Source organism: Octopus sinensis, linkage group LG4 (assembly GCF_006345805.1).
Source record: "Octopus sinensis linkage group LG4, ASM634580v1, whole genome shotgun sequence".
NCBI lineage: Eukaryota > Metazoa > Mollusca > Cephalopoda > Octopoda > Octopodidae > Octopus > Octopus sinensis.
The window spans coordinates 68,807,911-68,831,361 of record NC_043000.1 but is presented as its reverse complement, the minus strand read 5'-3'; the positions used below and the strand labels follow the sequence as shown (position 1 = coordinate 68,831,361).

General features: G+C 34.1%; 1 protein-coding gene across 2 annotated transcripts in view; it reads right to left on the bottom strand.

Moving 5' to 3' along the window:
- The window catches only part of LOC115210807 (twisted gastrulation protein homolog 1-A-like), a 79,466-nt gene that overhangs the window by 19,653 nt on the left and 36,362 nt on the right, over positions 1-23,451 (bottom strand). Inside the window, exon 1 of one of the 2 annotated variants that reach the window (XM_036502112.1) lies at positions 927-1,054. The exons of the other annotated variant lie outside the window; for it this stretch is intronic. The gene's annotated coding sequence lies outside the window, so the exon portion shown is untranslated. Of the gene's footprint in view, positions 1-926; positions 1,055-23,451 lie in introns of those variants that run through there. 2 annotated transcript variants of the gene reach the window in all.

The following is a 23,451-nucleotide window of genomic DNA, read 5'->3' as shown; positions in this document are numbered from 1 at the left end:
GGACAAAGGACTTCTATTATAGCCTTGGTAGCCCAATCCTTCAGAGTGAAATGTGTTAAGGCAAAATCTATAAGAAGCATGTCTGGTGTGAGTATATGAGACATATGCATTTGTGTGCATCTGTGATAATATTTAGGGTTTGACAAACAAAACAATGAAATAAGTACCAGAAGTTAAATAAAAAAAAGATAAGTACTAAGTCTGATATGATTAACTAAGCATAAAGGTAATGCCCCAACAGAGTCACAGTCCAAAGACTGAAACAGCAGGAGATTAACAATGCGACTACATTTAGCGCATAAGTTACTATACATTTGAAGACTATACAAAGGGATCCAGTCATAATATAAACATTACAGATATGTATTTAAAGGAAATTAATGATGTACACAACAAATAGTGCCTTTATCATTCCAGCATGCATAAAAGTAGGTTATTTATGAAAATTTCCCCCTTCATTTGTTAAACAATGGATTAGATAAGAAATAATTGAAACTTTTCCATTGATAAACATTAGACTGGTTTAATTATTTCTATAATACAATAATATAATGTATTGGAAGTTTTAGCAAAAGAATTACACTTTAAAAATGATACAGAAAAGCATGCAGAATAAAGAAACAAACAAAAAGAAAAAAACTATATTCCTGTGCATAGATAGATAGATAAATAGACACATGGAGAGAAAGACAGAGTAAAATAGAGATTGAGGAAGTGAGAATAAAAAGAAAAACAAAACGGGGTGGGGGAAAGAAGACTGGCCAAACAAAGTAATACATCCATTGTGAAAAAAATACATATTTTATGAATGCATACACTCACATAACCCTTTTACTATTTGTTCATTTTTTTTTTTTTTTTTTTTGTAATTAAAGAACAAGAGTGAATGTTTAAAAAAAGGGTAAGAAAGATTACAAAAAACATACTTTAACTTGAAGTAGGTGGCTTCTCTAGTAAGAAATGAAGAGAATCTTAGGAGCAACAATAATAGCAGTGAAAGCAGCAGCCAAAAAACACACAAGATACTGAAGCAGAGCAGTTGTGTTAAGGCTGTACATTCAACTCTCACTGCATTTCTTTGGTACCTCAATAGCTCACAACTAGCAGTAGGTGATTTAATTAGTAGCTTGTAGTTGTCCTAATGGCTATTGGTTGCTTGGATTGGTTGATTGGTCAGTAAAAAAAGAGAAACAGAGAGGGAGGGGAAAAGTGAGAAAGAGAAACAGAGAAGATGGCAAAAAGGGAGAGAGAGAGAAGGAGAAACAGAGAGGGAGGGAGAGAGAGAAAAGTGAAAAGAATATATAATACAAAATAGGAAGTCATTTTAATAACAGCTTAGACAGGAATAGAAGAATATATGAAAGGGATTTGTGAAGAAGAAGAGAAAAATAAACTGAAGAATATTAAGTATAGATATAAAGTTTGAGGGTGGGAAGTGGAGAGAGAGAGAGAAACCAGAGGAAACTAATGGGGGTGGAAAGAATATAAAAAAAAATGAGTGATCACTGATACAGAAAGGAAGCAATTATATACATGTATATAAAATTCTATAAAGCTTTTACTGCTTTCAGTTATTCAACTGTGGTCATGCTGGAGCATCATAGCCTCCAGGTATTTTATTTGAATACATTATACATCAAACCCCCAAACTCAGTTTGTCAAGCTCAAAAATGTGGAAAAAGTAGAAATGAATGGAAATTGAAGACAGGCAGATATTTACTCTGCTAATTTATTGATGATGCTATTTTACTTAGCATTTTATGTGTGTTTGTATATATATCAACATCATTTAATTGCTGTATTCCATTCTAGCATGGGCTGCATGGTTCCTTAGGATCCAGCTAGCCTGAGGACTTGTTGGTCTCCAGTGTCTGCTTTGGCAAGGTTTCTATGGTTGGAAGCCCTTCATGGTGCCAACCACTTTACAGAGTATACTGGGTGCTTATCTCATGGCACCAGCACTAGAGAGAGAGGTGTGGGATTACCAAATGACTCACAAGACAAGATCCCTTGACAAAGTGGGGATGCAGTAATGAGTGAGGTGGTTTTCTGCAAGGTGTAGAAAAGCTAAAGCAGGAGAGAAGGACAAGAACAGGTATCTTGCTGGGTACACTAGCAGAAAAAGGAGACAAGATGGTGGAGATGAGGTGTCAGGGAGTACTCTCAAGGCATAAGAAAGTGGGAAAGAGGGAATAGCGGCAGAGAATTGAGGATGGCTGGGTGGGTTGGTAGGGGGAATGAAGTGAAGTGTGGTGGGGAAACATGTACACAGAGGTAGATAAGGTGAGTTACATAAAGTGGGTGTTGATGGCAGAGATGAGAGAGCATTCAGTAGACATATAATGGTAAGGGATGATATTGGGAGTGTGAGATGGGTGACAAGGACAGCAGTTTGAAAACAAGGGATTCTTGATAGTACAAAAAGGAAGAATATGTGCAGTTCTGCTTTCATATTATTACAGCAGCGGAGAAATAGTGCTGGAGTCAGAGGAAGAATGGAGGGTTTTATTACAAAAGTTAGTTGCTAGGAAAATTTAACAGGTACAAAATAAGTATTGGGGAAGGAGGTATAGACATTGCCAATATGCTTTTGGGACCTCATTCTTGCCGAGATGAATAGGTCTTCACAAGTATGGCAAATTGCCATCTATCTCAGTCCTTTCTCATCTCCTCTGAGGTTCAACAACATATTTCATGTACCCAAATATGCATATATATATATATATATACATACGTATATATATATATAAGTACATACATACATATATTTTATTTATATTATTATATGATTGAATGCCATGCATCCATTTCCAAGTAAGTTTATCTTAATAATTTTGATGCGACTTGCCTCCTTTCGTTTTCTCTCTCATCCTTTCTCTAAGTCTTTTTTTCCCCTTCACCGTTTTCTCTCTTTCTCCTATACTCTCTCTCGTTGCTCACATGTGACCATCGTCCATTTTTTTTTACCTCACGTGATCATCTTTCTTTTCATTCAGCCTGCTGTACAGCCCAAATGCATAATTATATGTCTCCTCTTCTATTTTCACTCTTGTCAAAGACAATATTCCTCCAGTATTCACTACCTTACCTTGTCAGGCCTAATGGCCCTCCATGTTTGTTTTTGTTTGGTTTGATGTATATCTCCACTGTCCTGTTTTTTGTTACCAACTTTGACCCTATGCAAATCCCAAATTTTATTTTGGTTCATGGGAGCAACTGATTTTCGAAGTCTCATTTTGTCATTAAATGAGTGAAATGAGGAGATGGACAGCAGACAACTGATGAAGGATTGTTCTTTATGTTACTTGTCTTGTTTTCCATTTGTTCCTCTTGTTGTCTGTATACCCAAATTTCATATTGTTTACGTTTTGTGATGTTCTGTACCCATATATGCATATATATATATATATATATATATATATATATATATATATCATCATCATCATCATCATCATCGTTTAACGTCCGTTCTCCATGCTAGCATGGGTTGGACGGTTTGACCGGGGATCTGGGAAGCCGGAAGGCTGCACCAGGCTCCAGTCTTATCTGGCAGTGTTTCTACAGCTGGATGCCCTTCCTAACGCCAACCACTCCGTGAGTGTAGTGGGTGCTTTTTACGTGCCACTTGCACAGGTGCCAGGCGAGGCTGGCAACGGCCACGGTCGGATTGGGGTATTTTATGTGCCACCGGCACGGAAGCCAGACGAGGCGGTGCTGGCATCGGCCACGAGTCGGATGGTGCTTTTTACGTACCACCAGACCAGGGATCCTGGCTGGTTCAATTCGATTTCTATTTCGCTTGCCCCAACATGTCTTCGCAAGCAAGGGGGTTGGCATGGGTGCCTGTTGTACGGTCAGATTGGTGTATTTTACGTGCCACCGGCACGGAAGCCAGTGGAGGCGGCGCTGGCATCGGCCACGAGTCGGATAGTGCTTTTTACGTACCACCAGACCAGGGAACCTGGCTGGTTCAATTCGATTTCGCTTGCCCCAACATGTCTTCGCAAGCAAGGGGGTTGGCATGGGTGCCTGTCTTACGGTCAGATTGGTGTATTTTACGTGCCACCGGCACGGAAGCCAGTGGAGGCGGTGCTGGCATCGGCCACGAGTCGGATAGTGCTTTTTACGTACCACCAGACCAGGGATCCTGGCTGGTTCAATTAGATTTTGACTTCGATTTCGATTTCGATTTCGCTTGCCCCAACATGTCTTCGCAAGCAAAGGGGGTTGGCATGGGTGCCTGTCGTCGGATGAGGTTCTATATCGACTTCGCTTGCCTCAACAGGTCTTTGTGTCCAAGGGAGGAAAGGCATTCATAAGTGGGCTGGGCTCACTTGTCCTGCCTGGTCTTCTCACGTACAGAATATTTCCAAAGGTCTCGGTCGCTGGTCATTTCCTCAGTGAGGCCTAGAGTTCGAAGGTCGTGCTTCACCACCTCGTCCCAGGTTTTCCTAGGTCTACCTCTTCCACGGGTTCCCTCAACTGCTAAGGATTGGCACTTTCTCACACACCTATCTTCATCCATTCTCGCCACATGACCATACCAGCGCAATCGTCTCTCTTGCACACCACAACTGATGCCTCTTAGGTACAACATTTCTCTCAAGGTGCTAACGCTCTGTCGAGTATGTACACTGACATTACACATCCATCGGAGCATACTGGCTTCATTCCTCACGAGCTTACGCATGTCCTCGGCAATCACAGCCCATGTTTCACTGCCATGTAGCATGGCTGTTCGTACACACGCATCATACAGTCTGCCTTTTACTCTGAGCGAAAGGCCTTTAGTCACCAGCAGAGGTAAGAGCTCCCTAAACTTTGCCCAGGCTATTCTTATTCTAGCAGTTACACTTTCAGCGTAATGTGTATATAATATATATATACACATTACCTGTAACTTAGCGGTTTAGCCTAAGAGACTGATAGAATAAGTACTAGGCTTCCAAAGAATAAGTCCTGGGGTTGATTTGCTCGACTAAAGGCAGTGCTCCAGCATGGCCACATTCAAATGACTGAAACTAGCAAACGAGTAAAAGAGTAGATACATATATATATGTATGTACATATATGTATGTATATATGCATATATATATACATTTTATGTATATTATTATATGACTGAATGCCACGCATCCATTTCCAAGTATATATATATATTGTATATGTATGTATATATTGTGTGTATATATATATATATATATATATATTTTGTGTATATATATATATTGTGTGTATATATATATATCAGATCCCCGGTCAAACCGTCCAACCCATGCTAGCATGGAGAACGGATGTTAAACGATGATGATATTGTGTATATATATATATTGTGTGTGTGTGTATATATATATATATATATATATATATATATATATATATATATATATATATATATTAATAGTTAACGCCAAGCTAACAGAGCAGTCCAGGAAAATAGGACAAATGCTAGCTAGGTGATACACGGACCTGTGTCCATTATAACCTTCGAACAGGGGAGGTCAGACGCTTCCCCTTGCTGGTCTGGCATCTACAGACTAGTTTCGGGGTATTTGCCCCTTATCAATGTAGACCAGCTGGACCCAGCAGGTGTTGCTGCTGACCGTCTGTTTGCAGGATTATTTAGCTAAATTCAGTGGAAGACATCAACTGGTTTTCAAAAATAGAAATATTAATATTTCTAAATCTCTCTAGGAGACTACAGCAGCGGTACTGGATATTAATAGTTATCACCAAGCCAACATGGCAGTTTAGGAAAATAGGACGAATGCTACCATTGATTAGCTCCAAGAGGCCATCATCTCTTGCTAGCTATGTGACACATAAACCTGTGTCCATTATAACCTTCGAACAGGGGTATTATTAATTAGTATTTTCAACTGAATCCTATTGATACATTTGGGGAGCTGGATTAATAGGAAGGTTATCAAAAATGATTGTATGGTTAATAAATTCAATTCCTGATCACATGGTTTTAGGTTCAGTCCCACTGAGCATCACATTAGGCAAGTGTCTTCATAAACTCAGACTGAACAAAGCCTTGTGAATGGACTTAATAGATGGAAAGCAAGTGAAACCTGTTGTGTGTGTGCATGCATGCACATGAACATGTGTATGTTTAGATGAGCCCCCATTTCTACAAAAGTCCAATAAATTGGTTACTTGCTTTGCACCTTCAAAGCTGTGTGGAATGAGATCTTTTACTTCAAAAACAGGTAAGGGTTAGCAACAGGAAGAGCACCCAGTTGTATAACACTGCTTGATTAACATATCTGGCAAACCAATGCTAGCATGGAAAAATGGATAATACACACATACATAAAATGCCTCTCTAATAAATGTGTTCTGTAAAAATGCCACCTATAGCACCCAACTATGAATGAAACATTCCTACTGATATAATCAAATGAATAACTCTACTGAAGAATGCACAAGACCAAAGAGTGATATAATCAATTTGAACCCATGATCATCTTATAAAGCAAGACCAAGTTTACAAATTAATATTACCTACAGTATACTTCATACCAACATTTCTAATACATTACAGTATATTATACTGTAATATACAAGCAAATCAATAAATACATTTCAGGTAAATGGTAAAACTATGTTAGTTCCTGTAAAATATCCACCACCTAAGTAATGTCACTAGTAGTTATACTACACAAGCTGGCCAAATTTCATGCAAATTATAATAGATAATTGAAAAGTGTTTTGCCATTATTTGAAATGAACCACTTAAATTTAATTAAGCAAAATTGAGTGACTGAGTAGTGTGTTTAACACCAGTATTCCACTGGTCACTGGGCTAACAGTTAAAAATCTATTGGGGCAATAAACTCTCAGAGACAGGTGCCAGACTCCAATATCTATGTAGCTTTGACTATTATCCGCATTACTGAGTAAAAAGCTTTATAACCTTGATAAGCTTTGCATAACCATAGATTAAAAGTGTTATATGTGTGTGTGTGTGTGTGTGTATTTGTCAATCAGATTGCAATATTGATTTGTCACTTTTATTGTTGTATTTTACAAGTGCTTTCATGTTTTATAACAATCTTCAGGAGATTGTTTACATAGTGGCATTAACATACTGCTAATGTATTTCACTATTGGCAACTGTAGTAAAATGGCTGGTTTTTTCCCCTTTAAATACCTTCTGATAGTCTCTATCAGACTGAGGCTAACAAAAGACATTTTAACCAATCAGCCTGTGCCTTCGATGTCACAGTTTTAGTAATTTGGTAACATAATTGCCATTAACAGAGCTTATTTATAGAAACATTTTAACCAATCAGTCACTGATGGAGGATTCAGCTACAATCAGATGCTGAGAAACACCTGATACAACAAACAGTAGTCCTATCTCAAATACATTTAAATGAAATTAACGTTCAAATTAATATTAATACTGTTTTTTAATAAGATGAAATTCAAATCTATTTTGGAAATATTAAAAGCATTTTGTTATTATATGTTTCTAAATGATTGCTTAATGGAATCTGAAGAATGTTAGTGTCTCTAATTTGTGGTTGGTATTCTCATGCATTCCGGTAATGAGTTGCCTGTTTGGTCAGTACATATTTCTTCACAATTCAGACATTTGATGCAATAGAAAAGATTTCTGTTTTTACAGATCATATTTGCATTTGGGAATATTCTTTTTTTGTGTTGATATACTGACTAGTATTTATGAATTGACATGTACCTAATAACTGTCATTGCATTTGTATACCATGAACATTTTATTATTGTTGTTGAGGGTAATTTTTGCATTAGTAAACAACATTCAAGTTTTTCAGTTGCCTTTTCTTTTGAACAAGTGTTTGATGAGTAATTAAATCTTTGAGCTTGTTAGTTTGATTTGGAGACATTAAAATATTTTAATGACATGGATTGTGTGTTACTGTTAAAATGTATGATATGGCTGAGTGTTCCTTTTTCATGAATTGCTCTAAATTGTTCTATAAGCAGTTGTTTTGCATGTTGCATACCATTTTCCAAAATTTTTGTTTGAGTAGAAATCATTCGAGTTCTGTGAGACATTTGTTTCTGGTAACTATATCCTCAATGACAGCATAAATTTCCCTGGCTTACTTCACTTGATAATAATAGCATCTCAGCATCTAATGCTGATGCTCCTGCAGTAATCCTTTAACTGCACCTGCAAGCATACTGTTGGTTGATTGCTCTTTCGAGTGTACTTGATGCAAATTCTCTTAATTTTATGCAATCAACAACCTCTTGTGATAGTACTTCCATACCTTTTATTTTTCAGTATCATTAAGGGCACACATGCCATCATCATTTTATGCACACTTCTCAGAACATATCTAGATTCTCTCTAGTACATTGCCATGTAATATAAAATATCTCAAGTATCTGGTCTTCACATTGCACAGCATGTGTAAGCCTTCTTCCGTTCTGCTTTTCCTACAACTAACTACATCTGATATCTTGCTTCTCTTCTAGCTATTTGGTGCTGTCCTCTTATACTAATGTTTACCCAGTCTTTTGAGGCTTGTCTCTTTGAATAATATGAATAGATCCATAAAATCTTTCACAACCATGTCCCCTTATGTCTGGTTAGAACCATGTAGCAGCCATAAATCTTGGACCAACTTCAGCACTTTGTTCCATAGAAACTCTCATCCATTCTCTTTCTTGGTTGCTGACTGGTTTATGCTAAGAGACTTAGAATCACCTTGTATGTGCATGTATGCACATATACATACACACACACACACACACATATATATATATATATATATATATATATATATATATATATAATCATCATCATTCATTGTTTCAATGTCCATTTTTTCATGCTCAAATGAGTTGAATGGAATTGGCTGAGGCAGAAATTCTATGGCTGGATACTGTTCGTGTCACCAGCCCTCACCTGTTCTAAGCAATGTAATATTTCCCCATTGTCAGGCATCTTTCCATTGAAGACTGGAAATGAAGAACACTACCAGCAAGATGGTGATGCTCATTTTTACTACTGTCAAGCGATTTCAATACACACACATATGAATGTAAGCTACTTTTTCACTGAAGTGTCTGTCAAATGCCATTTATCTTGAATACAGTTCATCTGTGATTTCTTTCTATGGGAGATTGCATGGGTATTAATGAATAACATTTGTTTTCCTAATTTTCTCATGACTGCCATTAACTTTTGATACAATTTCCACATCTATTTTTGCCTCCTGTGAATGACCCATCAATGATTATTTTTTTGTCAATACTGATTGTTTGAGACAGTATGCAATCATAAATATTTTGATCTATTTCAGCTTTGACTTGTTTTCTTAAATGACATACGATCCACTGGACCTGTGCTTCTTCCATTTCAGCTACCCCTCTACACACATACACATACATAACCCATTTTCTGGTAACTGATGAACTGGTATCTTTTTTTTAACCTGGACATAATTTATGTCAGGACATTTAAAGTTCCTGCGAACATTACTATAATAACATTTTTTGCTATCAAGCCTTCACAACACACATTTATTTACTCAATAGCAACATAATGAAGGCAGAAATACTCTCTCTACACTTTACTATAATAATATAAAGATGTTAGTGTTTAAAACCAAATCTAACACCACATGCTAACCTCCTGAGGGGTCTCTCACTGTGAAGTTAACGAATAACTTAATATTCTTCAGAAGAGTGAGTACAATGACTGAAAGATGAAATGTGGATTAAGTTGGTGAAAATAGTAACCAAATCAAAGTCAAAACAAAATAATGCTAATGATTTTTGGCATCAATACAGAGATAGTGGTGATGAATTTACAATAATTAATGAATGAGATGAAAAACTATTAGCTAGGAGATGAATTAAGAATATGTAATAACTTATGAATAAAGAAATAAAAGAATAATGTAAAGGAACACAAGCTAATTAAAGCATGGAAAAATATAGGCCATTGTTAGCAGAGTGGAAAGATGACCAACTTTATTCTTTGGTTCTGAAACCTATGTACCATTTAAGGTGTTGAATAATCCTTTAAAGATCAAATGTATAAAACCAGAGAAGTCTGTCTGGTTTTGAAAGGAATGAGTGTATAAATAAAACTTTGATTTAAATGTGTGTAAGGTCATGCTGACACAAGCTTTTGATGGTAACTAAACATTAGTATACAATATCATTAGCTGTGCAGCAAGATCCTGAAGGATAGTTGCTGGGATTAGGGCAGTTGCATAGTTAAGTTTTGTTTTAGTCACTAAGTTTAGAAGTGTTTATAATAAGTCAAAATTTGGGGTAGCTGTATATGAAAGGATGACAATATTGTTACCAGGTAATATTTATGGTTTCATATGAAATACTTCCTTAGGAACCAAGATTTGAGCCAAGTGTTTTTATTGGAGCTGGGAGGTAAGTATTGCTATGTTATACATTTCATCCTTAAAACTTCTGGCAAAGGCTTCATTGTAATATTGGGATACATTGTGAAAAATCTGTTTATTAGGTAAGTCAGTAACTTCTAAAGATTATTATCATTAATAATAATAAAATTAAAAATAGTAATAACACACACACACGTTTTAAGTTCTATTTTCCTGTTTGCATCACCAAATCTATCTATCTATCTATATATATATATGTACAAATTTGTATACACCTACATACACATACTGATATTCGCTTGCCACACCAGTTCATCAAATGATTTTTTTTTCTAAACAACTTTTCATAGGTTTGTAGATTAATTTTTTAAAGTATAACATAAAAACAGAATTTTGAACTAAAGATTTAATTATAAAACTAACAACTTATAAAATTTCTAACTGTACCATTTGTGCTATAGATTACTGATAATTATATGATCATTAAGGGCATGATATCTAGTTACAATGTTCTTTAAGCATTGGATCACTGTAGCATGTCTTTTTCTTGGCAGACCATATATAGCCAAGTAGCTGCTCAATAATAATACATTTGCACTTTGCATTTAATTTTTTTCATGTCTACATAATGTAGGATGAGTAATTACACAATGTTTGAGTATTACTATGTAGCAAGTTGTTTTGCTCATGTTTTTACATATTTGAACAATACTGTATTGGGAAATTTTGGTATCTTCCACATTGTGCAGACATAATCATATAGTTTCAAAATAGCCAATAACTTTCAAGCAGTCACTTATCATCAACACTGAAAATTCTAAGTTCTGCAAATTGTCATACAGCATCAGCTGGAAGCTTGAGCTTGAAAAGATTTTATTAGCAAAGCATGTTTGGGATTTTAAATCAACACTGTCTGAAATAAGAAAAAATATCCCAAAATCTCTGATGTAGGTAGAGAAGTTAATCACAAACATTAAATATAGCAATTTCAAAGTCAAAGATCACTATCTCAGGTGAAATCTAAGCTTTTTGTTTCCTTATAATTCAAAGGATTTCTCTGTAGGCTGCATGAGATTTATCATATGCAACACTATAAACCAAAGGAATAGTGTGGAAGCCATTTATCAGATCATGAATGATATATAACTAATAAACAGATGGAACAACATTAAATGTTTCATTACTGAACCAGCTACAATTTTCAGCAAGCAAGTCTAGATTTCTTTGGTATGTAAAACTATAATGACCGTAGTCATAATCTTCATTCAATAAAATTCTTCTGGAATCATGTAACATGTAGTTTATCTATGAAACCATCAACCTTCAAGATCATGATGCTTTCATTAAATCATTTGCATAAAGGCTATATTGTTTTTTAAGAATACCAGCAGCTAAGCAGCTTCTATTGAAAAGCTCAGAGGCATACTTTGAATGATAATTGATGTCTGTTCATCTGAGATAGTAGCTCTTCCTAGCATTCTAGATACTACTTTTTCCACTTCAAAGCATGCTGGATATGGTGTGTAATTGTGATTGTGGTCAGTTAGTTGGTTTCTTATTTCATTTCCATTATTTGACATGTTACATGTATGACACTGTTGACAGTCTTGTCATTAAGGTATGAAAAGCAATTAAGAATTTGCTTACATTTTCCCCTTCTGTACAAAACAAATTCTATTTCAATTATGGGCAAACATAATCAATATTAAGCAAACTCTGGAAGAGTCTAGTAAATTTTAAACTGTATTTCATTTGGATGTTTACAAAGTTATATAAAATAACAATAATAAATCACATCACTATTGAGAATATAGACAATATTTATATCCAACTTAATGTAGATGTATTGTTATAGCACTGAATACTGGATTATTTACCTTGAGAAGGCCTCTCATAAGGATGTATGATTGCTTTTTGGTATTAATACTGCTTCTGTTGTAAATAATCATTTCTTAATAAGTTTGTTTGCTATTTGTGACATCAGAGCCTAAACAGTTGCTGAAATGCCATATATTGCTGGCACTGATATTTGGGTGTATGTGGCTACCAGATGTCTGCCACTAAAGAGGTGGAGTACATCAAAATCATGTGATCTGGCTGTTCTGAAATCCATAGCAAATGATACTTAACTTCTAGCAATATAAATGTGTGCTTTTTATGTACCATGCATCCATATAAGAGGTCCTCTCAAGGTAAATAATACAATCTTCAGTGCTTTAACAATACAACCACATTAAGTCGGATATAAAGATTGCTTTTTGATATTAATGTTGCTTGTGTCACTAATAATTATTTAGATATAACCAAATTTTGTTGTTATATCTATGAACAAACTTTTAGTTTCTAAAATGTTGTGAAATTCTAAAATTTGAAGAAAGTAGATTTATTTCTGATTTGACAGTTCAATGTTCAAAGCAGCCCACAGTTTGTGACTGGAAAATTTTTTCAACAAGCATTTTCTGAAAAAAACCCCAAAAAAACAACAAAAAAAAACCCAGCAGAACATTCATTTACATACTTTTATATGGTTGGACATGTTTTATTTATAATACTGACATACAACTATTCCTAGGATAACATTAACTATGCCAGCTCCTTCTGGCTACCAATCCAGCTCCTTTTATGAGCCTTCTGGCTACCAATCCAGCTAGCTGTTTTTTACAATTTGAATTCAACTTTCACCAGAATATCCATTTCATTTCAGCTAGAAATTCCAATAGTTAATAGTACTGCAGCATGCAGAACATTGACCAAATCAATGGCAACATAACAGAATGGCTCAACAGACTTCAAGAATAAATAAACACAAAGATCAGTACAATTATGGTCAAAATGCCTGATTTATTCAAACACACTTCATTTTTCTATTTTATTAATAATTACTAGTATAGAAATAGTTTATATTTTTGTTTCAGTTTTTCTTTGAAATTAAACATTCCAACTTTTTAACTGTTTAAACATAATTTACCTAGTCTATCACCTATAACTTGCAGAATCACTTGCATTCAACAGACATGTATACAGATGAAGAACTCATTTGCAGCTAGCACATATGCCACAGATTCATTTGCATTTTTGCACACATGTATAACCCACCCTGCTTATATCTTGTGCATGGTTTCAGGATATATTTTGGTGTCTTGACCAACTAATTATCATAGTCACTCCATTCTGTTTTTACTAGCTGTTTTAGTTTGATCCTCATTAATTGCTGTTTTCCCAGCAATCTAGGAAAGAGCTAATGTAGTGATCTCATGCTGGTGTTACTTATGTTCTACCCTGTATTGCACATTGGTCTATCCTCAGCTAGTTTTTGTAGCATATTGTCCCTTGGTCAGCTCTGCTCAATTTCTGGAGAGACACTAAGAGTAGACCCCCACCCCCACCTTCTCTGCCATAACTTCTTATAATGCAATGTAGTTGTTTCTGAGAGAGAGAGAGAGAGAGGAAGAGAAAAGAACCCTCCCTATTCTCCTGATTTGGTTCCATCTCACTATCAACTGTCCTCCGACATTAAAAACACTTGGATAGGAACCAGTATTGCAGAGATGACATTATAGCTGTTGTTGATGACTTTTAAAGCAACAGGATGAAAGCTTCTTCACTAATGGGATTCAAGCAATGCAGCACCAATGGAAGGAGTGTGTGGACTGCAAGAGGGAATATGTTGAAAAATAAGCTTAATTTGGTTATATTCCATGAGAGTATCTTGGTCTGCCTATGAACTTTTCAGTTGACCTTCCTCATATACACAGAGCCTGTTACTATAAACCATTCTGGTGCCACGTTAAAAGCATCCAGTAAACACTGTAACATGGTTGGCACTTAGAAGGGCATCCAGCTGCAAATATCACACCAAAACTAACCTCACCTGTGCTAGTGCCACATAAAAAACACTGAGTCCATTCTGCAGAGTGGTTGGTGTTAGGAAAGGCATCCAGCCGTAAAATCCCTGCCAAAACAGTAGCTTAGGGTAGTTTTTCTACCCGGCCAGCTCTTGTCAACCATCCAACCCATGCTTGCAAGGAAAATGGACATTAAACGATGATGATGATGTACTTCCAATTATCACTCGCTTTCCTCTTAGTTAGTACCAATAAACATCTGCCATGCTTCTTATTGTGCTCCATTCATAACTACTACTGGTCTTCCTTAACCCTTTCGTTACCAAACCGCCCGAAAAAAGTTTTGGTTAATGTGACCAAGCTGCCCAAAACCGCCCGAATTTACCTATTCATATTTAAATGAGAATATCAGAGCAAATCTCTTTAGTACATTCGTGAAAATACGTATTATACTTCGTAAACAGTTCAACTACAGTTTTGTACAAAAATCGAAGTGTAATTTTAATTCCGTGAATTTTGGGAGATTTTTTTCCGAAATTTGTTCCTATTGTGTTTTCAAAATTTGTAATTCTGACAAAAAATGGATACGAATTTCATTATATCAAGCAGCGAGTCAGAATTCGAAGGATTTTCTACTGAAGACCTTCATAAATCTAACTATGACTGAAAAAAAAAAGCATGTGGTATTTGATAATGAATCTGATGTTTCATTTTCCGAAAGTGAAAACAGTGAATCCGAGAGCTCCGACAGCGATAAAGAAAATGAATTGGCACCAGAATAGAGTGAAAATTTAAAAACTGTTTCTTTCGGTGATTTTTCTGAAGAAACTGGACCAAACCACAGACTTTCTCAGAAGAGTAAAGCCTTAGACTATTTCTTTTTACTTTTTCGAATGAGCCTATTTGAAATCATTATGGCGGAAATGAACCGTTATGCTAAATGTAAACAAAACGAAAGAAAGTGGTTTCCCATAACCTTAAATGAAATTAAGACTATTTTGCCATAAATATTATTATGGGTATCAGAAAGTTACCCAGAATAACAAATTCTATCGTAAAATTTTGTTGTATACCCAATTGAATATTAGCTAATAACCCATTTTCTATAGCGATGTTTGAACAAAATTTTAATAATTTTATATTTTGTTGAATTTACCTGTATCTATCTGCAATTAGAGTCACTTTGTGACAAAAATTATAGTATAGAATTGGTTGAGAACATTTCATTAAATTATCTTCCAAAATTCACGTTAATATATTGATAAATAAAAAAGTTATAGTTGTTTAATGAAACCAGACTAAATTTATGATTACGTTAGAAATTAATTGAAACATATAAGGGGTGTATTTTGGTCAGAAATATAGTAACGAAAGGGTTAATTCTATTCACCATCCACTACACTCACTGTTTATATACATATGACCATTTCCACTCCATGCTTATATCCACTTCTCATTCTCTCCTCACACTCTTGCAATGTGGTTCTCCTGTTTCCATGCTCCCTTCTCTTCACTTTTTAGACATGTTACCTTAAGGGTGTGTTCTGGCATCTTGTCACCACCATATTTACCTCTCTTAATGAGGAGATACCCATGCCACCCAACCATGTGAAATGCAAAGTAGTCATGAATTTCCTCCACAACAAACCTATTTGTTCCTATTTTTCCCATCACACATAAAGCAACCATCCTATCTCCAATTCTTCCTCTCAGGCAAGTTTGTTAATCTTGCAAATTACAAGGCAATCTCATCTGTGTTTGTGCCATGAATAAAGCACAACACCATACCAAAACAGTAACACTAGAGCAAGACATGGTCCTCTAATGTAATGAATTCTGTTTAACAGTAACTGACCTATGTCAGCATAGAAAGAGAGTTTTAAAATGATTATAATGATAATAAAGATGAGATCTACATGCACACACATACAATTGTATACGTGCATTTATTTATACACATTTGTAAGTATACTTACACACACTCACTCACTCACTAACACACACACAGAAACATATTTATATATACTTGCATACACACAGTAGGTATCAGTGCTTTGCATCTTTGGCCAAACTGTTCCAGAGAATTAAAATCTAGTGAAACAGCAGCAGCATTACAGATTTGATGAGTATTTCAACAGCTTACAGTTGTAAGATGAACTCTGCCTTTAGATTCAGATTAGAGAAGGATATAAGCCCTATTCCGTTGACTTGCTTAATACATATGGCATGAGAAATTATTCAAAGTTTCTCCAACTCCTGTTGATCTATTGATTTATAGCACTTATCATGCATTTCATTACATGGCTGTAGTACTTTTAAACATACATCTACTTGTTTAGCTCTAGGTCAGTCCTGATTCAGCAATCTTATAATCAAAGAAGTTGGAGCCATGATCATCCAGTCTTTTTTTTTTTTTAAAGGTATATTGTATTCAAGGATACATTATTCTGAATACACGTCATTTGAAGGAGACTTGGTTGCTATTTCTAGTAGGTTAAGTGATAACATAGAGGTTTTCTTTTTAGGTTAACATAGAGTTAACCTAAGGTAAAGATCAACAGGAAGTCTCTGCAGCATTATATTACAATGTTTTACTGAGGTATAAACTCAACTAGTTTTAGAATCTCTTCAATGTCTAAAGTAATCTTATTGCTTTAAGGTAAAGTACAAAAGAAAATCACCAAACACATTTCATAGTTCAGGTATAAAAAAAAGGGGGAGTAAAAATGCATTTTTCTAAAAAAACTAATTTTAAGTTTTTACAATGCTGATTTTGTATATATAAAAATTGTACCATCTTTCAATTCTATTATTAGTGGAAGAGTATCAATAGGCAAACACATAATGCCTATACATGGCACCTGCTACAGACAATCGTATAATACATGATATTATTATCCAAGGAATAGTTTCTTATAAAAATTCTTAATATAAGATGTTTAGCTCTTCCTTTCTTTTCATTCAGTTTATAGAATACAGGATGGTGGTAACCTCTTCCTTTAGGCATGGTTTAGTTAAAAAGGAAATAAATGAAAAAGGTTTTAAGTTTCTTCAACCCAAGGCACTCATATACAACTTTTCAGTATGATCTAAGTAGATTGTAAAAACACAGGAGATATAACTCACCTGTTGTATACAATGGGCTTTTACAGGAAATAATTGAAGATATAATTCAATTCTAACAAATAGTAATTAATTTATAAATTAGTGTCAGAAGTGGAGAGGTCACGAGGAAGTCCATCGAGCTTTCCTTGTATCTGTTATTATAATTATTACTATCGAGAAATAGTAACATAGGCATATGTGTGTAATGAAGCATGTATTTGCACTTGTAATATATAGAGTACAGTAAGGCAGTGAGCTGACAGAAATGTTAGCGGTATTTCGTCTGTCTTCACGCTCTGAGTTCAAATTCCACTGAGGCCGACTTTGCCTTTCATCCTTTCATGGTTGATAAATTAAGTACCAGTTGCATACTGGGGTCTCCCTAATCAACTGGTCCCCTCCCCCAAAATTTTGGGCCTTGTGCCTAGAGTAGAAAAGAATATATTGAGTACAAAGCTGAATGTATATTTTAAAAAGGTATCTCAACCATAAAAATGGTTTGTACTACACTGAGATAAAAAAGAGGATTAATTCAGGATAAAATTTAGAATAAACATTAGTAAAAAACAAGTAAAACTTGTTGCTGATATGAAAAAGAGAAGATATGAAACATGCTTTGATACTTTGAACAGTAACTGTTTAGTCAATGAACAATCTAAAGTAAGAAAGTGAGATGCTTCACAAATGATAAAAATCTAAAATTTCTCTCAACGTTTGAATATAAATGATGCTCATGGAATTATTTGTGACTTGAAGAACCAATGGCAAAGAGAGCAGAGTGCCAGATTAAATGTAATATAGTATTAACGTTTCTAGCTCAAATTTTGACAGAACACAATTTACAACAGATTTCTCTATGCATAAAATATGTGTATTAGTCCTTTTGATACCAACTAACCTGAGAAAGACCATGATTCTATAATATAAACTTCCCCTTTTCAAAATGATCTGAAGTAAAACCTGACTGCAAAATTCCATGATAGCTTATGTTTTGAATGACCAACTAATTGTGATAGAATTAATTTTACTAAATTCTTTATTAAAAAAGCAGTGTATTTCTGTGGCAATGTGGTAAAAAAAAGGATTAATATTTGAGTTGATGAATTAAAAAAAATAGATATTATCTATAAAACCCATGTAGCTTCCATTGATCCTTTTAAACAAATAAATAAAACAGGGATACATGCAGGAAAATCTTAAGATTTTACCCAACTTAATTTATTGTATAAGTTTATGTTAATGTTATACTTACTTAATGTATACTGATCTAAAATGGTTGAATGGAGAAAAGTAATTTGAGAATCCCAATGTTAAATTCTTACTCCAGGATACAGTTTATAACTTGCTCATTCATGTTGATTTCAGATGTTATACATGTATACTGACTTTCAGTCTTTGTATTATGTTACAACTTGAAAATGTAGACTGGCCCCCTCCTTCAACTGAGGGTATATAAATGCTGATATTAATCTTTTATACTGGCCACAATTATTATATTTTTTAATGGAAAATTATCCATGTAAAAATGTAACATTTAGTAACAGAGTCATAAATTTTTTTTTAATAATAATTGCCATTCAGATCTCTATTACATTGTAAGATGAGGTTATTCTTAAAGGAAAACAGGAAGCTAAACATATTTCAAGAAAACTGAAAGAACTATGTCACAAATTTAGCAATTTATTAAGAGTAAGTGGAAAACCAATCAAATTTTCTCAAATGTTCATCAGAATGCTTAAATATATAATCTGATTAGTTAACAACATTTTTATGACTGGCAAGTTATTTATAGAGCATTATAATGTAGGCAAGGCTGTGTGGGTAAGAAGTTTTCTTTGCACCATAGTCAAATGTCTTCTACAACAACCTTGGGCCAACCTAAACTGTGTGAGCGGATTTGGTTGACAGAAACTGAAAAGACATTTTATACATTATCATAATTATTTCACTTTTCCATGCTTGCGGGAGTCAGATGAAATTTGTTGAGGCAAATTTTCTACAGCCAGATGCCTGTCCTATCACCAACTTACACTTGTTTCCATGCAAGGTACTATTTTTCCATGTTACCAGACATGTTTTACATGAAAGACTGAAAATGAATATCACTTGTATGACAGTGATGCAAATTTACAATCATATATGTGTGAGTGTGTGTGTGTGTGTGTGTGTGTGCCTGTCTGTGTAGGCATAACTATGTGGTAAGATGTTTGCTTCCCAACCGCATGGTTCCAGGTTCAGAGTAGATTTGGTAGCCAGAAATGTGTGCGTATGCATGTGTATGTGTTTCCAACACCACTGCTTGACAACTGATGTTGGTTTTGTTTACATACTCGTAACTTGGCAGTTAAAAAAAAAGAGGCTGATAGAATAAGTACCAGGCTTCAGAAAAATAAGTACTGAGGTTGATTAGTTCAACTAAAGCCCCTTCGAGACAGTACCCTAGCATGACTGCAGTCCAATGGCTGAAACAGCTACAAGAGGAAAGCTCTATATGTATGTATATGACAGGCTTCTTTCAGGTTGATCCAGGACTATAGTAGATGACACTAGCCCAAGGTGCCATGCAGTGGAATTGAACTCAAAGCCAAGTGGTTGGGGAACAAGCTTCTTAAGCACACAGGCATGCCTATGTGTGTAGTTCTTGCTTGTTTTGTGCATTCAAAGCCATAACAAATAATAGATTCTTTACTTTAAAAACAGGTTAGGGTAATGACAAGAAGGGCATCTGGCTGTAAAACAATGTCTCAATAATATATCCATCTAATCCATGCAAGCATAGAAATATGGATGTGAAAAAATAACTGTTTATATTACTAGTTTTATTATTCATGACAGGGATTAAAAATGCTTTTCTTGGTAACCATTCCCCACTTAGTTCCTGCAACAATCTGTTTATGGAAACTAATTTGCTAGCCAATGATTTAAAAGTTAATTAGGTAAATAATTCAACTATTTATTCTATAAGTGGTAAAAAGCAATATTCAACAAGCAGCACTAATTAGCTCCTATCAGATTTGTGATTATTCAATTAGTCAAGCAACCTTTCTAATTAGCATCATTCTTTTAAAAGAATTTTAATACAAAATGTGTTGTTAGTTAAAAAGTATAAATTAACTATCATACTTGTAAAGTCAAGACCCCCAAGGTTTTAGTTTCAGTATCATGACGTCAACCGGAAAACAGATAATTGAACAGGATTTGTTGTTTTTGAATGATCTGTGCTGAGTTCAAAAATGTTACTTAATTCCTATACTATTAATAGAGAGTGCTACAAACAAATTCACTATTTATGGCTTCAGTACAAGAAAAGAAATCCTATAAGTTTAAAAACCTAACAAAAACACACTCAGCAATAATGTAATGATGAAATAAGGAAATGAAATATTAGAGCTAATTATGTAAGTCTATAAAAAGAAAACTATAGACTCTACAAAAAAAAAAATATCAGTACTATTTTTGAGCTTTGAAATTGGTAGGATAAAATATTAAAAAATAGTTTCAGCTCAGTTTCGTTTGGAAGCATCTATAGTTTTCAATTTTTCCAATCAATTGCAGTTATGATTACAGATAATTTCAGTATTTCTTTAAAACTCAGTCAACATAAAATTACTACATTAAATGATTTAACACAATTTGATTCACTTTGTTTCCTAATAACTAATATGGCACAAAATTAACCAACAGACAGCTAAATTATTAAAAAACATCTCCCCACCCCTATTTTGGAGGAGGTTGTTTACTGTAAAGTATAACTATATAAATAATACAAATTATACATCTGCATTTCAGGTTAAAATTTTAGCATGGCAATCAATTTGGAACATTCCTTCTTCAAAACCCACAACATTGAATGGAGTGCAGCAATGCATTTTATTCAGGTATTAAATTGCTTCTAGGGCTAGATTTTAAAATTAAACTAAATAGCTAAATCAATATACCACTCACAAACAAGTTGGCTGTCATGATTGATGGAAAGAGTATTATTTTAGCACAGATTTATTTATGAAAAATAGTTTCTTCTAAATTTATGTTGCAATTTTTAAAAAAAGCTGACACAAAAGATTTTTTTTTCCCCATCAGAAATTGAAATTTATCAGTAAGCCAACATTTCCTCTCATAATTGAAACTTGCTTTTTAAAATAACATGTGATGATCTTCGCTGCACCAAATAAAACATAAGAATATAGAAATGCGTCATAACTTATTTTTGGTTCAGAAATATGTGAAATTGTTATTGCTTAAAATAAAATGATTATATATCAATATGAATAACAAGAGGAAATACTATAGGGATACAAAAAGAAATTTTGATACTTTTTATCTTGAAAATATATATTTTCCAACTTAACGTAAATAAGATTTACTAATTAAAAACTGAATCCACTTTCAATGTGTAAAGCTAATATAAGCTTTACATGTAAATGATAAATAAAGATAGCAATAAAACTGATAATAAATTAAACATTTAATCCAGCTTCTTCATTTTATAGTGGTTAAAAATTTAACTGTATTATATTTATAGTCTTATAACTTCAACCATGGTAGAAATGATACAGTTAATCAGTGAAAGCTAAGTGGTTAGTCACAAAATGGAGATTACCTCCCACATTTAGAGAGTGCAGTCATCATCATCGTTTAACGTCTGTTTTCCATACTAGCATGGGTTGGATGGTTCAACTGGGGTCTGGGAAACCAGGAGGCTGCACCAGGCTCCAGTCTGATCTGGCAGTGTTTCTACAGCTGGATGTCCTTCCTAATGCCAACCACTCCGTGAGTGTAGTGGGTGCTTTTTACAAATAATAAACCTACAGACCAACTACAGTATGCACTTAATAAATACAAATACTTCTCTTAGTATCTGAATAAATTCTGTTTACAAGAGGAAACCCAAAAGGTTGGCATTAAAAAATTAAATGTTATTACATTTAATTTTTTTATCCCAAAGTTAAACAGCTGATTTAAGTGAGTTTTAAATAAAGCAAAATGTATTCTTTATTAAGTATAAGAATTAATGTGAACCTCTGTAATATAAATTAATAATCCAATTCATAAACTATGAAAAGTTTAGAGCCTGTCAATGCATTTTTCCTAATGAAAAATAATTCTCTAACTCTTTTCTTTCAAGTTATATGGCTATTTCAAAAATGTGCAGCAGAGTTTAGTTTCCCTCTTTAGAAGTTCATATATAGTAAAACCATGGTTATCCAAATATCAATTAACTAAATTGAGATCATATTGGCCATACTGTGTATAGTTTGAACTCCCAAACAATACTAGTTCTACCATTTTGTCATTTGCTTACAATGATTAAAATAAATTTGAATTTCTGAAGAACATGGAAAAACACTACATCAAAGAGTTGTTACTGATATTGTTGTGACAACTGCACTTTCTGTCTGCAGCTGTCAGAAATACTATGTGATGATTGCTCTAACAAAGAAAATGACTGACATGCTAAAGGATTTAAGGGTATGGCAAAATCAGTAGTATTTTACACTCACTCAATGACTTTTTCCAGAATACCCATCTGTTACAAGAATTAAAGTTTGTTACTGTTATCATCTTTGTGAAGAGAAATCAAACACCATTGACAAACAAATGGAAAAAAGATTTTACAGTGTCTGGATTGTAGTGAAAAAGGTATTAAAAACAGCACAAGAGCTCCACACTTTATCAGTTGAATGACAAAAACTCTGGAAATATGTTTCTTTTTTTTTTTCCTATTTAAGAATCTACATTCAATATGGCTTTCTTTATGATCAGATTAGTTATCTGAACAAAATACTCCCTGACAGTTTCCCATCTAGATAACTGTTGTCTGAGTATACCTAATTCTCTCATATTTTACAAAATACCAAATTGGATACAACATTAGAGATGACTGAATAAATGATATTACCATTCAGTAACTATGTATAGTACAAGAAGAGTTTATCTGAGAAATCTGAAACAGTGTTTTGAAGTTTATCATATATATTCATATGCACTTTCTGTGCTATCAATTTACTCAGTCAGGAGTGGTGTACAAAATGAGGGATGCAAAAAATGTTTGTAACATTTTTTTTTATTAGTAAAAGCTAATGTTAACACAGAGTTGAGTAGACTATATTACTGGTGAGGTTAAATATGAT